Genomic DNA, 15629 nt, shown 5'->3' with positions numbered 1-15629 from the left:
CTTTCTGCACCATTCCTAATTTCTCCAAGGTTTGGCCAAATCAAATAACTGCCCACCAAAGAATAAAGCAGATGATGATAGGTTGCTCCAATATGGCAGAAATTGGTTAAACAAGGGCTCTTGGGAACCAGCAAAATATCTGATAGATCTAACTTTCCCTGAGGTGGAAGATTTTTTTTTAAAAAAAACTAGATATAATATCTTACCATCTGTATTGCTGTAAGGTTTATCCTCAAGACCCCCTCTACCAAGTGCAGCTGCTACGTAGTGAGAAAAAGATTGCATCCATTTGTCATGTATAATTTCACTGCAAATTTTTACAGGGATATTAGGTCTATTGATATTTGGCAAAAGAAAGTTCAGGATTGTATTGGTTGGAAACATGCAGAAGAGGCCTTCATCCTGCAGTGGATAGACAATGGCTAAAATGATGATGAGGAGGAGGAGGAGGAGGAGGATAAGGATGATGATATAAATTGCCAAGAAGGCCAGACAACCTCTATGACAGGGGTGTCAAACTCAATTTCATGGAGGGCCACATCAGCATTGTGGCTGCCCTTGGGGGGCCAGGTGGGTATGGCCAGGGTGGGCGTGGCCTACTGGTTGGGCATGGCTAGAGTGCATATGGCCTACTGGGTGGGCATGGCCAGCTCTACATCATTGGCATCAAGGGTGCCTATGGGGGCCTGGGCAGGATTGGGACAGATCTGGGGGTCTCTGGCAGAAGGAGGGTCTCTGGGCCAGGGCCAAGGCAGCGGGGGCCGTTCCCTCTCTGTTTCCAGGATGGCTTCAGGGGCCACATGAAACTACTTTGCGGGCCGGATCCGGCCCCCGGGCCTTATGTTTGACATGTCTGCTCTATGTAAATGAAATTTCCCTTCATTATTTTTTCAATAGCCATTTTTTGTGTTGCAGCAATGAAAATAAGTCATAACTGGTGCCAGGCATAACCATTTATAATTTATGTATGAATTCTGATTTGTTATGCAAATTCTGCAATCATCCTACTTATTTTGTTTTAGGTGATGTGCATTTTTACTCCACCGACTATAGACATATACTTGCACAGTATGTTAATACACATTATTGTATTTGCCTATTTTGTTATTATTTTACAATAGAAATTCCTTACTGTGATTGTATTCTAACTCATCTATTTAATTTGATTTTTGTGTTGTATATTTTGTAAATTATTCAGCAGTAACTGAATAAACATTGCCATCCTTTTTAAATGTTTTTTCACTGGAGATGGAGTCAAACATCTATTTCAAGAATGCCAGATACAAAACTGATATCCAAGGTTCTTTTCTCATTATTAAATGCAAAGACATTTTGTTTTTCTTTTGCCATACTATTTAATAAGTGCAAGAGTGACCCATGTACAAATATGAAGGAATTCCAATGTCTGGAAAATTGTTTAATACTTGATTAGTTATATCTTGAGCTCTGCAAAATCAACAGCTCTGACTAATGAAACCAGTGTTTATTTTCAAGACTGAGAAAGAAGCCATGTGCATGTATGGATTCTTAATAGCCTAACCTGCCTTTTCCATTTCAAATAATATGTTTAAGGCATCTCAAATAACCATTATAAATCTACCATCATTAAAAAAAAACACCCTGATTGTAATCCTGATTCAGTGGTAAAGCACATTTCAGCAGGAAGGAATATTATCTGAGGTCTTAAAAAGTTGCCACTGTTGATCACGTAGTTGAACAAAGAGATTAAGCTGATATGAGACTTTGTGTGTTCTTTACAATAAGGAGGAAGATGGGATTTATTTAGCAAGTCCAGAGAAAGACTATGTCAACTTTCATTAGCTAGAGAACCAAGTCTCTATTAGGTAGAGAGTAAGGAAGCTGACCTTGATGGAAATGTGCAGAAACTGTAACTTAGGCAAAAAAAAAGGTTAAAACATTTTTAAAGTCTAGAACAATCAGATAACATTGGAAAGTGATTTGGGTTTGCAGTTTACTAATTCACTAGAGTATAAAAAGAAAGAGGTAGTAACTGTGAGAGGGATCTTGGAGTCCTAGTAGACAATCACTTCAATATGAGCCAGCAGTGTGCTGCAGCTGCCAAAAAAGCCAACACAGTGCTAGGCTGCATTAACAGAGGGATAGAATCAAGATCAAGTGAAGTACTAATACCACTTTACAATGCCTTGGTAAGGCCACACCTGGAATATTGCATCCAGTTTTGGTCACCACGATGTAAAAAAGATGTCGAGACTCTAGAGGGTACAGAGAAGAGCAACAAAGATGATTGCGGGACTGGAGGCTAAAACATATAGGGAACGGTTGCTGGAATTGGGTATGTGTACTTTAACGAAGAGAAGAGTGAGGGGTGACATGATAGCAGTGTTCCAATATCTCAGGGGCTGACACAAAGAAGAGGGAGTCAAGCTATTCTCCAAAGCACCTGAAAGCAGGACAAGAAGCAACGGATGGAAACTAGTCAAGGAGAGAAGCAACCTAGAACTAAGGAGAAACTTCCTGACAGTTAGAACAATTAACCAGTGGAACAACCTGCCTCCAGAGGTGGTGAATGCTCCAACACTGGAAGTTTTTAAGAAGAGACTGGACAGCCATTTGCCTGAAATGGTATAGGGTTTCCTGCCTGAGCAGGGGGTTGGACTAGATGACCTCCAAGGTCCCTTCCAACTTTATTATTATTATTATTATTATTATTATTATTATTATTATTATTATTATTATTATTATTATTAGACTTTCAACATTCTATTATTATAGCCAATCTCAATAAAAATGCTGTTAGACTTCATATGGAGTTGATTCCTGGTTTAGTATACTGAGCAGGGCTGAACAATTGGTATGGAGTGGCAAGTTTACAAATAACTGTAACTGTTCAAGATTAAATTATATGAAAGCTTTTGCGGAGATCCTATATTTGCTAGTCACTCTATTACCAATCAGTTTAAGTATTTTTATTTCTCTCGTATATGTACTAGTACCCTTTAAGGCATAGCTCTTTTCAATTATAGCTAGCCATAGATATTCAGTGGACGGAGCTACTGGGGAATAATCCTGTGATATCTAAAGAATGGACTTCCTTTTTTCTCTTAGATGCACATCTGTTAAATAGGACAATAATTCACTCTTTTCCCAATCATTGCATGCAGACATGACAGTTAGAGCATTCATTTGGACAACTACTAAACCAAAATTTCTCAACCTGGGAAACTTAAAATGTGTGAACATGTGGACACCTTTAAGATGTACAGTATGGACAACTTCCAGAATTCTTCAATTCAAGAGTCCACTCAACTCTCAGAATTCAAGTCTTCAATTCCCGTGTTGGAATTTTGGGAGATGTGGTCCACATATCTTCAAATTCCCAGATTGAGAAAAATTGTGCTAAGCATTTAGATAATAATAAAAACTGGGTAGGAGAATGATGTTATCAAAAAAAGAAAAAAAGAATACATTTTTTTAAAAGAGTTAAAACAGAGTCCTATGTATATCTATTCAGAAGTACGTACATCTCTTTGCATTTTGATAGTAATTATTCTTAGATATGCTACAAATAATGCAAAACCAAAAAAAACCAAAAATCAAGGCTACCTATTTCTATCAATAATAAATTGAGTTCAGTGTTATAGTAAACTACACAAGCTCTTATTTTCACAATTGAAAGATATTGATTTGAGTTGTACATGCGTAGATTTATTGAAAGTGTGATCCATTTTCTCCCTTGTAATAAAAACTGGAAAGGAAAAACATCAGATGAGCCTGAATATGTCTACTTTAAAGCAAGTCTTACTAAGTATATAATGTTAGTTGGATTGAAATCTAAACTACACATTTAATTACAAACTGTTTCATCCTATGAGACATTAATCAACATGATTTAACTTACTTAAGAAAGTGAGGGGAAACATGTTGAAATACTGGTCTTTATCTTTTCTTCATTACATTATATTCAAACCATACAGATTTCAAGGGAATTATTTACAAGTAAATATGTGGAGTACAGAACCTATATTTCATGCATATTGAAACAAAGACAAAACATCCCGTTCGCAAAAAAGTCAAACATTCAGTTAAGTGCAGCTATTTCCAACACCTAGAGAATGCTTCTTGTTTAGTTGCATAAGGAACTAAACAAGGAATTTACCAGGAATTTACAAACAAAAATATTTAGACCCCTATGCTTAAATAAAGGAATCAGCATTGAAAAGAAAAACAAAGGAAAAAAAAAATCAAACATCAATTTCCTTTTCCTTGGTTTATAAAGATATTTGTAGATTATACAAAGAAAGAAAACCAATCCAAATGTTTACCAGTCTCTATATCTGAAATGGTGCTCAAACAAAATGGTACATATCATAGGCTGCTGTTCTATTAATATGAACACAAGTACATACTGTATAGCAATGTGCTGGCTGGCAGCCAATGTTAGCTATTAACTATATATACTGGAACCTGTCATAATGTTAAACATACCAAATGGTCTATGTAACACTTTTTGAACTGTTCTAATTTTCCACCGATTAGCATTTTAGGAAGTCAAACATTTGGCAATAGGAAATTGATTCTTGTTAACCCAAAGCAATTCAAAACAAATCTATCTTGTTCTCATAAGATTAAAAGTGATTAGAAAGTTTGTTTCAGGAGATATGCAAATTGAGACGCAAGTTTAGATATGTTTATTTTTAAAGATATAGCCTTACTGCATGGCAGTTAAGCAGAATATACTTCACTATTCAATGCATTCAATGAAGCAACACAAATTGATCTCAGTGATTGCTTCCTCTCTTTGTAAATCTTTAGTCAACCAAAAATCTATATACAAGGCAATTTGACCTTAATTTAAATTCAGAAAGTGGTGAAATTAATAAATGATTTTTTAAAAGTTCAGTTTAATTTACTTAGCCCAGAATCCATTGAATAATGCTATGGTTCAATACACCTGCCTGCTTACTTGTTCCATCATTTCCATTTGCAGAATAAACTTTGTATTCTCAGCAGACCAACGCATGGACAAAACACAGCATTTTAGCAGAGTGCAATTCTGTACACATCAAGCTTAACTATAACTTATGCTGATAGAGATCAATGTAAATAGAGAATCTCTTACCCCAGTTCGTGTTATAGAGAAGCCAACTGAGAGGGGGGGAAGAGGGAGAGGGAGAGAGAAAGAGCACGCAACGTTATTTAATACTTCAGGAAACTGCAGTGTTCAGCATTTTCTATAAAGCTTCCAAATTGGACTGCTGACATTATAATCAACTGTTTAGGACAGCGATCGCGAGACTTGGCAACAGGAGTTTGATCTGAAGGGAGGCAGTCTTTATGTATGACATCTGTTCAAAATAGCTGAAAGACTTGAGAGTTAACAGAAGCAGGGGATTTGAACATTCCAACATCTTTGATTTCTTAGAAAATGGAAAATGAAAGAAGTACATTTTTAGTTTGAAAAAACTACCAACTTTACAGAAGAAAAAAGTCAGAGACAAGGTATCTGTACTCCCCCCTGCCCATGTTTGCTTTTGTTCTGTTCTATTCATGGATAAGAATAAATAAGGTATTGTACTATGTTCTTGGACATCAGAAAATCTGATGGCTCCTAAATGGAGATCACACCATTTTTTATATATTTTCAATTTTGTTTTGATTTTGTTTTGCTTCTTTTTTGTAAAGAGAAGTAAACAGGGGAGAAAACAGAAAATAAATATTCAAGGAAGAAAATAAGAATATTGAGAGGAAGGGAAGGAGAGAGGGGGCGGGAGAGAGGGAGGGAGGAAGCAAGCAAGCAAATAGTGCAGAATGCATATAAAATATGATATAGATGATATATCATCTATGATATAGATGATATAGAATGGGAAGTATAACAACTGGACCAAACATCACTATGGAGGAGGTTGAACATGCAATAAATATAGCAAAAACAAGAAAAGCCACAGGACCTGATGATATCCCAGTAGAATTTTTAAAATTGCTGCAAGACAATGGGACAAATTTTTTACTGCAGCTCTTCAATCGAATATATGAAACAGGAAAGATACCAAATGATTGGCTAAAATCAAACTTTGTGACAATCCCCCAAAAATAAATGCAAAGAAGTGTATCAAATACAGAACAATAAGCTTAATGAGTCATACCCTGAAAATATTCCTGAGAATAATTCACCCAAGAATATACAACAAAATTGAGAAGCGTCTAGGTAACACACAATTTGGTTTCAGAAACACTCTTGGTACACAAGATGCACTATTCAGCATTCAGGTTCTTGTACAGCATTATAGAGATGTCATTCACAGTGTTTACATGTGCTTCATTGATTTTGAAAAAAAAGATAAAATAAGACACAGCAAACTATTAGAAATCCTGAAACAAGGGGGACTAGATGACAAAGACATCCAAATCATAAAGAATCTATATTGGCATCAGACTAGGCCAAAAATACTCAGCTGATGCAGAAATACGAAGAGGGGTCAGACAGGGATGTATTCTGTCCCCACTGTTGTTCTATATCTACTCTGAGTCAATCTTCAACGAGGCACTGGAGAACATCAGTGCTGGCATCAAAGTAAATGGTGTTTGGATCAACAATTTAAGATATGCTGACAATACAGTTCTGCTTTGTAGGAAGCATGAAGACCTTCAGCTTCTCATCAACAGAGTCACAGAAATATCTGAAAAATACAGCTTGAAGCTTAACACCTCAAAAACCAAGATCATGGTCGTCAGCAAACAACCTGTTATTTTACCACCAATAAATTTGGAAAGAATACCATTAGAAAAAGTTGAAAGGATCACACACCTCGGTTCTAATTTACGTGAAAGCTGGGACATGACCACTAAAGTAAAGACAACGATAGAGAAAGCTTGAACAGCATTCTTCAAAATGAAAAAGGTCTTCTGCACTCACAAAATAAGCCTAAGATTGAAAATCAGGCTTGTCAGCTGTTATATTTTTTCTATCCTGTTCTATGGAGTAGAGAGTTGATCTCTGAGAGGCCACCTGAAGAGACTAGAAGCATTTGAAATGTGGTTTTACAGGCGGCTGTTACATATAAGCTGGGTTGACAAGATCAGAAATGAGGAGGTGGTAAACCACCTGGGAAAGCCAAGGGAAATCATCAAAACAATTAAAAAATGAAAGTTAGAATATTTTGGACATGTGATGCGAAAAATACGACATACTCCATTTAATCCTCCAGTGAAAGATTGAAGACAAAGGAGGTCCAGGTAGAAGAAGAACATCATGGCTTCAAAATCTAAGGGACTGGTTTGAACAAAACTCAGCAGCACTTTTTTGTGCGGCTGCTGATAAAAACAGGATTGCCAACATGATCGTCAACGTCCAATAAGGGATATGGCAGAAGAAGAAGAAGAAGTATAAAATATTAAACCTGTATTCACAACAGTTGAAAATGAGTACAAAGATAATGACAGAATCTCTATTGTTGGTTTATGAAAATAAGAAAAGGTATTGTTACATTTTTTTTTTGAAAATCCTCCATATCCACATACTCTTCACTAAATACTTTCAAAGGATAGCATTATTATTGTGAAATTGTAACAAAAAGTATAACCATTTCTGTTCCTTTCACTAGAACCTTGATTTTTTTCTTTTCTTTTCAGGATATATAATCCTTATATAATGCACTGAAAAACATACACTTAGCAAAACATGGTACCTATTTTTGGAGAGCAAAGAATTATCTGTGGTCTTTGATATCTTTTATGAATTTGGTCACTGCAGACTATTTTCAGATATATTATTGAATGATTATCTTCATGGAAAAGTGATGCCAAGGAATCACACAAAAAGGGTAAGTTGAAGGTTTGTTTTGACTTTTAATTAGCTCTGCAATGTTAGACTTTTCAAAAGTCTGGATCCACATTGCCTAGCATCTTACAGAGGACCAAAGAAGGTTATGTCTGCGTGTGTATATATGAATGTGTCTATAAAGGAATTATTTAGCATGCCCTAAATCTTTGGGGCATCACTGTTGGTGAACTTAATTGATTGGAATACCCCCCCCCTTGTTCTTTGGCAGTATCACAGTCCCTTCTATCCAGGGTTCTTTAAATAATCAGTTGTGGTCTTCCCCCCCCCCTTTTTATGTTTAACATTCTTCCCTTGAGTTCCTTGGATCATGGCTGGGTATTCCAATTAAGTTAACTTAAGTTAAGTTATTAAGTCAGGTTATAATATTAAAGTCTATCAGTGTTTTGTAGCCCTTAAGACAATCTATAGATAATATGTGATGGAATATCATATTAACACTGTCTTCTGGATACAGTTCAAGATGTTGATTATCACCTATAAAGGCATTTCCTGAATAACTTATGGAAACTCCTATATCTATATCTATAGATCCCTTACCTCCTGGACGTAAACTGTTTAAACTTTTTCCCTCAGGATGCTGTTATATGGCACTGCATGCCAAAATAATTCAAGACAGAGATGGCTTTTTCCCCATGCCATCACTTTGCTAAACACCTAATTTGCACAGAACTGTCTTATGACTAAAGATATTTACCCTTGTACTAGGGCTGCATTGCTATTATCCTCTCATCTTTCTCATTTTATCTCCTCATCTTTCTAATCTACCCCAATCTTTCCTACTACCTTGTCCTATTGGTATTTTATGATTATCCCTACTTTGCACCTTATGATTTATGATTGCCTCTTATGATTTATGATCTATGACTGACCACTTTGTTGTTGTATGTACACTTAGAATTTATGCACCAGAGACAAATTCCTTGTGTGTCCAATCACACTTGGTCAATAAAGAATATTCTAATATTCCAATTCAATCATACTGTTTCCTCTCATTCTATTAGAATCAGCATGGCTGGCATGCTTCTGGTACCTTCTTTGAAACAATATCACCTGGAGAGATGCAGATGAGCTGAAAATAGAATTCTCTGCTCGTGTAGGGAAGGGCAGTCACTGATGTCCCTCAAAACTTTCTGAAGAGTGCAAGACCAAGATGTCTTTCATCTTTTTTGCCAATATATTTCTGCTTCCAGTTTTGAAGGATTGAGGTTCCACAGATGAATTCATTTAGTTCACCCATACTTTTGACAAGACATTAAGGACTCAGTTTTTAGAAAATGATTTTAATGCACTGAGCATCTAGCTGAGTCTTTAACTATATTTTATTTGCATTTAAAAGCTTTCAAACAAGTAGTTTAACACTTCCATACTCCCATGTATTGCAAATGAGTTGCAGATAACATTTTACCTGAATAAAGTAGTAAATTTAAATGCTTGGAAGAGGAGATTGGAATACTTGACTGGGACCAAGTTGCAATGATTGTTGTGATTATTACTTATTCTTATGAGTCCAACAATACTGTGACATTAATCATACTATATGCTTTAAAAGGGTAGAAGTCATGAATTAATATAAATCTGTCCAATTTTGATGTCCAAGTTAGCAAGGCAATATTATCATCCCTCTTCATCTATAACATATTTTAAAGAGATTTATAGAACAAAATAGAGCATTTTATGCTATATTTTCTGATAACATTTATTGCAAATTTCCTGTAATATTTTATGCAGTTTTTTCTGAGATCTTTCCTCTACAGAAAACTGTAGTGCAGACTTTGATCCTATGCAACCTACATATATAATTTCTTCTTAAAACAATTATGTATCATTATTGTACATAAATTTTATTTTACCCCTAGATGTTTTTCTTATAATCAAATATGTTTTAGTATGTGTCCAGACCTTTGGACAAATATTCCATTTATCTAGAAGATTCCAATTGCAGATCTTACATATCTGCTTCTATAGAAATTTGTAACTGATTTGTTTATGCCTAAAAGGAAATAATGGTCAGTGCCAACTTACAAATTTGGAATTAATCATAGAAATATTTCATACCAAAGAATGATTATGTCAAGTCCAAGTAAATATTGTGAACATAGAAAAAGTATTCTAAGACTTGAAAAGATTTGGCCAAATTTCAGTTTCCATAAACTGATGTTTGAAGGGTTTTGTGAGCTAACACTCTTGGCAGAATGCTTGGGGGTTCAGCAGTGAAAGCATTGTGAGGATAAAATTATGGTTGCAATGTCAATTGCATCTGGGAGTGGCTACTTAGCTCAGTAAGTGAAGTGAAATGATGCTGGAAACAACACATCTGTTTCCTTGCCTTACATTCATCAACCTCTGTGCCTCTTACCTTGAACCTTGTTTCTTGACTCAGACCAGTGGTGGGATTCAAATATGTGAACAACTGGTTCTCTGTGTGGATGCCACTTCTGGAAGTCCATTCTGGACCTGGGCAACAAAAAAATAGCTACTGGTTCTTCCGAAGTGGTGCGAACTGGCTGAATCCCACCACTGACTCAGACTGTACCTTGTCTCCAACTAGAAAAGGTCTGGAGCTGGAAACTACAGAGGCATACCTTTTCCAAGTCTGGCAAGGCACAAAGATGAATCATCCACCCAAATCACTACAAATAACTCACAGAGTCTAAAATGGCTTGGGTCCGGGATATCTGAGGGAACACTTGCTGCCGGCATCAAGTTCCCTTCGTCCAGTGCGCTCCCACAGGGAGGGTCTTCTCAGGGTGCCACCGGTAAGAGATTGCCGGCGGATGACACCCAGGGATAGGGCCTTCTCAGTGGGGGCACCTGCCCTTTGGAACCAGCTGCCAGTGGAGCTGAGGACTGCCCCCAACCTCCGTTCATTCCGCCGGGACCTGAAGACCTGGCTCTTCGAGCTCTCTGGCCCAGGCTGAGAATTAATCTTAATTTTAACTGGGGTTTTATTTATGCAGGGACAAATATAATTTTTTTTTTTTAAATTTGTTTTTAACTTTTGTATCTTGGTTTTTTTAATCACCCTGTAAACCGCCCTGAGTCCTTCGGGAAAGGGCGGTATATAAATGTAATAAAATAAATAAATAAATAAAATAAAAGACATACAAAGACATGGGACAATGTCTTCAGAGAGACATACCAATGACTTCTACAACAATGTGATGGATTTAATGGGTCTTCCCAGGCCAACTCTAGGTTCTCTCCTATAACCCTAGGAGCAGATTCAGTGTCACACTAAAATATCTCTTGGAGCAACTTGCAAAAAATAACTATGACATTTGCTGAAACACATAACAAATGGCACAAGAAAAGCAACTCAAAGGGGAAAAATATAATTGACAGGTTTACTCTGTGTGAGCTAAACCATAAAGTAAGGCAACAAGTAAAGGAAGACTATACAAACTCATAAAAAGCAATAAAGGCAAAAGGTAGTATCATAAAGTGTCAGAAAAAAATGCAACAGAAAAGAGGGCTCTTGAAACCTTTCAAGAAAGATGATAAATGTCACTACAACTAAAGGAAGAGAAATTGAAAAAGAGTACTAGTTTCATTGCCTCAAAAGCAGCTATCACAAAATGTTATCATTCAGAGAGATACTCAACGGTGCCAAAAATTGAAACAAATCAGGTTCTTCATGAAATAAGACTAGAAAAGTCAAGCAAAGCCCCAGGCGTATATGCGGTTATCTCAGAAATTTACAAATGAGTGAAGAAATACTTGCAAAAAACAGTGATCGCATTCTTCAATAACTGATTAGATGCAGGAGATATTACCAAAGAGTTGAAAAAAGAGAAGAAGAAGAAGAAGAAGAAGAAGAAGAAGAAGAAGAAGAAGAAGAAGAAGAAGAAGAAGAAGAAGAAGAAGAAGAAGAAGAAGAAGAAGAAGAAGAAGAAGAAGAAGATCTCCAAGAGATTATAAACTTCTACCTGATCTACCCATTTTCTACAGCCCAGAAATTTTTCACACATGTTATAAACAAAAGATTGGAAAAACTCTGGAATGAGCATCAGTCTCAGGAGCAAACTGGCTTTTATAAAAACTCTTTAACCATTGAACACATACAGTACATACAATCAAGCAGACCATAGACTGAGCATGAGATGTCCATATGCCATATGTCCAGTGAAAAAGTATTTGATAGTATACAGTTAAAAGAAGTTATAAAGGACTTAAGAAATCAGAACATCAATGAAAAAATGTGGCTATTAAATATTATAATGAAGGCTGTTCAACCAATATTAAACTATTTTATATCCAATTAAAGACTGAGAAGTGAAACGGTCAAGTAGAATTTCTCGCATTTTCTACCATGCCAATTGTTACAGAGTCATTAACAAGTGGTTTGGTTTGTTATGATACCTTGTGCCAAAATGTGCTATAGAGCTATTACTGTATTTGCCTTTGACAAGGGCCTTTATAAGAGCATCTTCACAAATCACCTGATATAATCCGTTGTGTCACTACAGTCTGCAGGCTGATTAAATAGATATTTGAAACAAGACAGACATGGCAGAACTATGCATGCTTTTAGGTAACTTCTAAATAAGGAATCCTTGGTACTGATATCCAGTTCCAATGACGGTGAAATAGTGATTAAGTTGAATAATAATAAAAACCATAGGAGGTCAGCCCCCTCCTCCCCCCAAAAGAATGATCTTCTAATGCCAGGTCAAGTTTCCTCCAGGTTTTGCATAAGTATTGTCTTTCAAAACAAAGAGGATTTTTCTCTGCCCTTCTTAAGGAAGGGGACTTCACACCTCTCAGCTATTTTTCTGAGAGGCCAGATACATTTTTCATTTAAATTTAAGAACAGTTGTGGCATTTCAATTGCTGTAATTTAGTTTTTAATCTACCAACAGACCACCAACCAAACTTCCTGTGTGCATGAGAGAGCAATGCAATGAGGCATGATAATGACATATTTCCAGGGCATTCCTTGGAGTGAAAGTGTAGCCAGATGTGAACCTGTGAGAAGATGTTTCTGCCAATTCCTACGGAGAATGTCTTAACATTAATACTCTTGACCTTGATTCAAATCACCACAAAATGACAATCCATGCAGGACATAAAGATATAGAATTAAGGATATATGGTTCGGGAATAGTATATATAGTTCACTACAAGCTTAGCATGAGTCGTATTTTGGGTTTAAAGGGCAAATTCTGTTTTAAGCTACATTAACAAAACCAGGGTTTCCAAATCACAAAAAATAATTGTTTTCTTATAGTCTGTATTGATCAGGCTCCACCTCAACTACTATCTCCAGTTCTGGGATTCCAACTCTAAGAAAAGTACATTAACCAAAAGGAGACATCACATGACTAATTTGTCCTTTGTTGGGACTCTTTAGATGTGGATCAGTTATACGGCATCTTCCTAGTGGTCATTCTAATCGAAAATATCACATAGCAAATTCATTGTGTAAAAATAGGGGATGGAAGTTATCTAAAATGCTGCACCTAGGGATATGACATAATGTAACATCTGTATGTCTGCTCTGAGAGAGAAAGTGAATTGTATATATAATACCTTTCATATATGACTCTAAAAATGTTCAGAGAAACAGGTAGTGTTAAAAAGAAAAAACTCAGATAATTCTATTTTCCTCCTTAAGACCTTTGTCTCCAACGAGCATAATCACCATAGAAGGTAACACGTACAATCAAACAATGGCATATGTTTATTGGATTACAACTTGAATATAGTTTATTATTATTTTTAATTATTTGACTTCTATGGCTGCCCATCTCAACAAATGATTCTGAGTGATGTGGATCATAAAATATAAAAACAAATGAAAAGCAATTAAAATAATTGTTGATGCTGAGTAGAATTATTCTAATAGCTGTTAATACAGCCATGCCTTATAAATATATTTTTCTTCATTTTCCCTTGAGTACACATCTCAATTTCAGCACAACTAATTAGAGGCATAAATCACTGGCCAGCACAACTTTGCCAACTAATGTAAGTATCTAGAAAGATTGTCCAATTGTTGGATAGTTACCACAAGTAACTACTACAAGTTACCACACTGTATCTCTTTGCTTCTAATATAGAAAAGAGAATGAAAAAAGCAACACAAACTTATATACCATATGTGTGAACACAACATGCTCTTCTAATTCATAAATATTTCATTCTGACCAGGTTTAATTATTCATATCATGGAATATTGTTGTAGTTCAGAAAGCATTTTTAGGAGCTCTCTAGCTATCCCTTGGGTAGTTATTGGTCATGGGAATTCATGTCCTGCTTCACATATTTTCTCTGTAGTCTCTTCTCTTGAATGCTCTGGAATTCCTCTAAATCTTAGGCACAATTCTTTTTTTTCTCAATTCCAACAATGGCACATTTTTAAAGTCCTTTTCCATCTCTCTGTTATACTTTCAAAAGTTTCCACTTTGTCATTAATTTAACTTATCCTGTAAGATAAGTTACCTACAGATCCTATAGAGCAGGGGTGTCAAACTCAATTTCATTGAGGGCCGCATCAGCATTGCGGTTGCCCTCAGGGGGCCGGGTGGGTGTGGCCTGGGTGGGCGTGGCTAAAGTGCGTATGGCCTACGGGGTGGGCACGGCCAGCTCTACATCATTCGCATCTAGGGTGCCTATGGAGGCCTGGGCAGGAGTGGGACAGATCTGAGGGTCTCTGGCAGGAGGAGGGTCTCTGGGCCAGGGCCAAGGCAGTGGGGGCCGTTCCCTCACTGTTTCCAGGATGGCTTCGCGGACCACATGAAACCACTAAGCGGGCCGGATCTGGCCCCTGGGCCTTGTGTTTTACATGTCTGATGTAGATTCTTCATTATTATTATTTTGGTGTAGCTTTTTTGTTCATGTCTTCTTTCTTCTTTACAAACCAATTTCCTTTCTCTCTTCATACGCAACCAATTCACTTTCAACACATTTGACAGAATCAGATACATGCTCTCCCATCTCTTCAAACAACTTTGGTAATATTTTTGGAGTAATTACAGTTTCCGTCCTTTGCTCTACTGACTCTCTTTTTCTTTCACCCTGCTTTGCAGCTTTTCTGGTGGCTGCCATTTTTAAAATTTATAATCCAAAAGTAAAAGTAAATCAATTACAAAGCTAAAGGTAAAAGATAGGCTTCCCTTTTTTGTTCCTTATTCACTTTATTTTGTCCCTAAGGCTTTAGTGCATTCTGTCTTTCTATAGTTTTAATGACACAGTTCATCTCCTGTTACACTTATCTTTTTTTTCTAAATCAATTATGTTTTTTCTATGATGTTTTTAGCTTTCAAATATATACCCACCATGTTATCCATTTACAATTTTATTTTAAAAATCTTTTCAATAATAATAATATTAATCCTATTTTTAGAAAGAAAATAAAAGTAAAAGAGAGAGCAAATAAGCAAAAAAGTAAAAAAGAACCCCACTTTAAGAAAATGACTTCCCACCTTCATCACAGTTATAAATAGTTTCATAATCTCTTCACCTCCTCTCAATTAACAAATATAAAACTGTTCATCTCATAACTATTTCTTATGATAGGCAAACAAATAAGCCATATCTTTTTAAAAACAAAGACAGCTGTAAAATAATAAATACTTGTTTAATAAATACGTGTTTGTCATTTTTATTGTACTGATTTTTTGTGCATTGTGCATTATATTTACCTGCCTATTATGTATTATATTTACCTGCTTATTTATGCTGCCTATGTTGTATGTATGGGAACCATTCCTGCTTAAATGTAGTTACATTTGTGTACATACAATATACTATTTTTGCTATCACTGTTTCTTAAGATCCTTTTCAAATATTGATAGGACTGTGT

General features: G+C 36.0%; 1 protein-coding gene across 1 annotated transcript in view; it reads right to left on the bottom strand.

Annotated features, from left to right (window-relative positions):
• The window catches only part of BCHE (butyrylcholinesterase), a 50224-nt gene extending 45022 nt beyond the window's left edge, over window positions 1–5202 (bottom strand). The window contains exon 1 of the mRNA XM_081329515.1: window positions 5102–5202. The gene's annotated coding sequence lies outside the window, so the exon portion shown is untranslated. The remainder of the gene's footprint in view (window positions 1–5101) is intronic.
• Between the last annotated feature and the right edge of the window lie 10427 nt (window positions 5203–15629).

This window comes from Vipera berus, assembly GCF_964194415.1.
Source record: "Vipera berus genome assembly, chromosome: 5".
NCBI lineage: Eukaryota > Metazoa > Chordata > Lepidosauria > Squamata > Viperidae > Vipera > Vipera berus.
The sequence above is the reverse complement of the archived record's forward strand: the minus strand, read 5'-3'. Positions and strand labels throughout refer to the sequence as shown.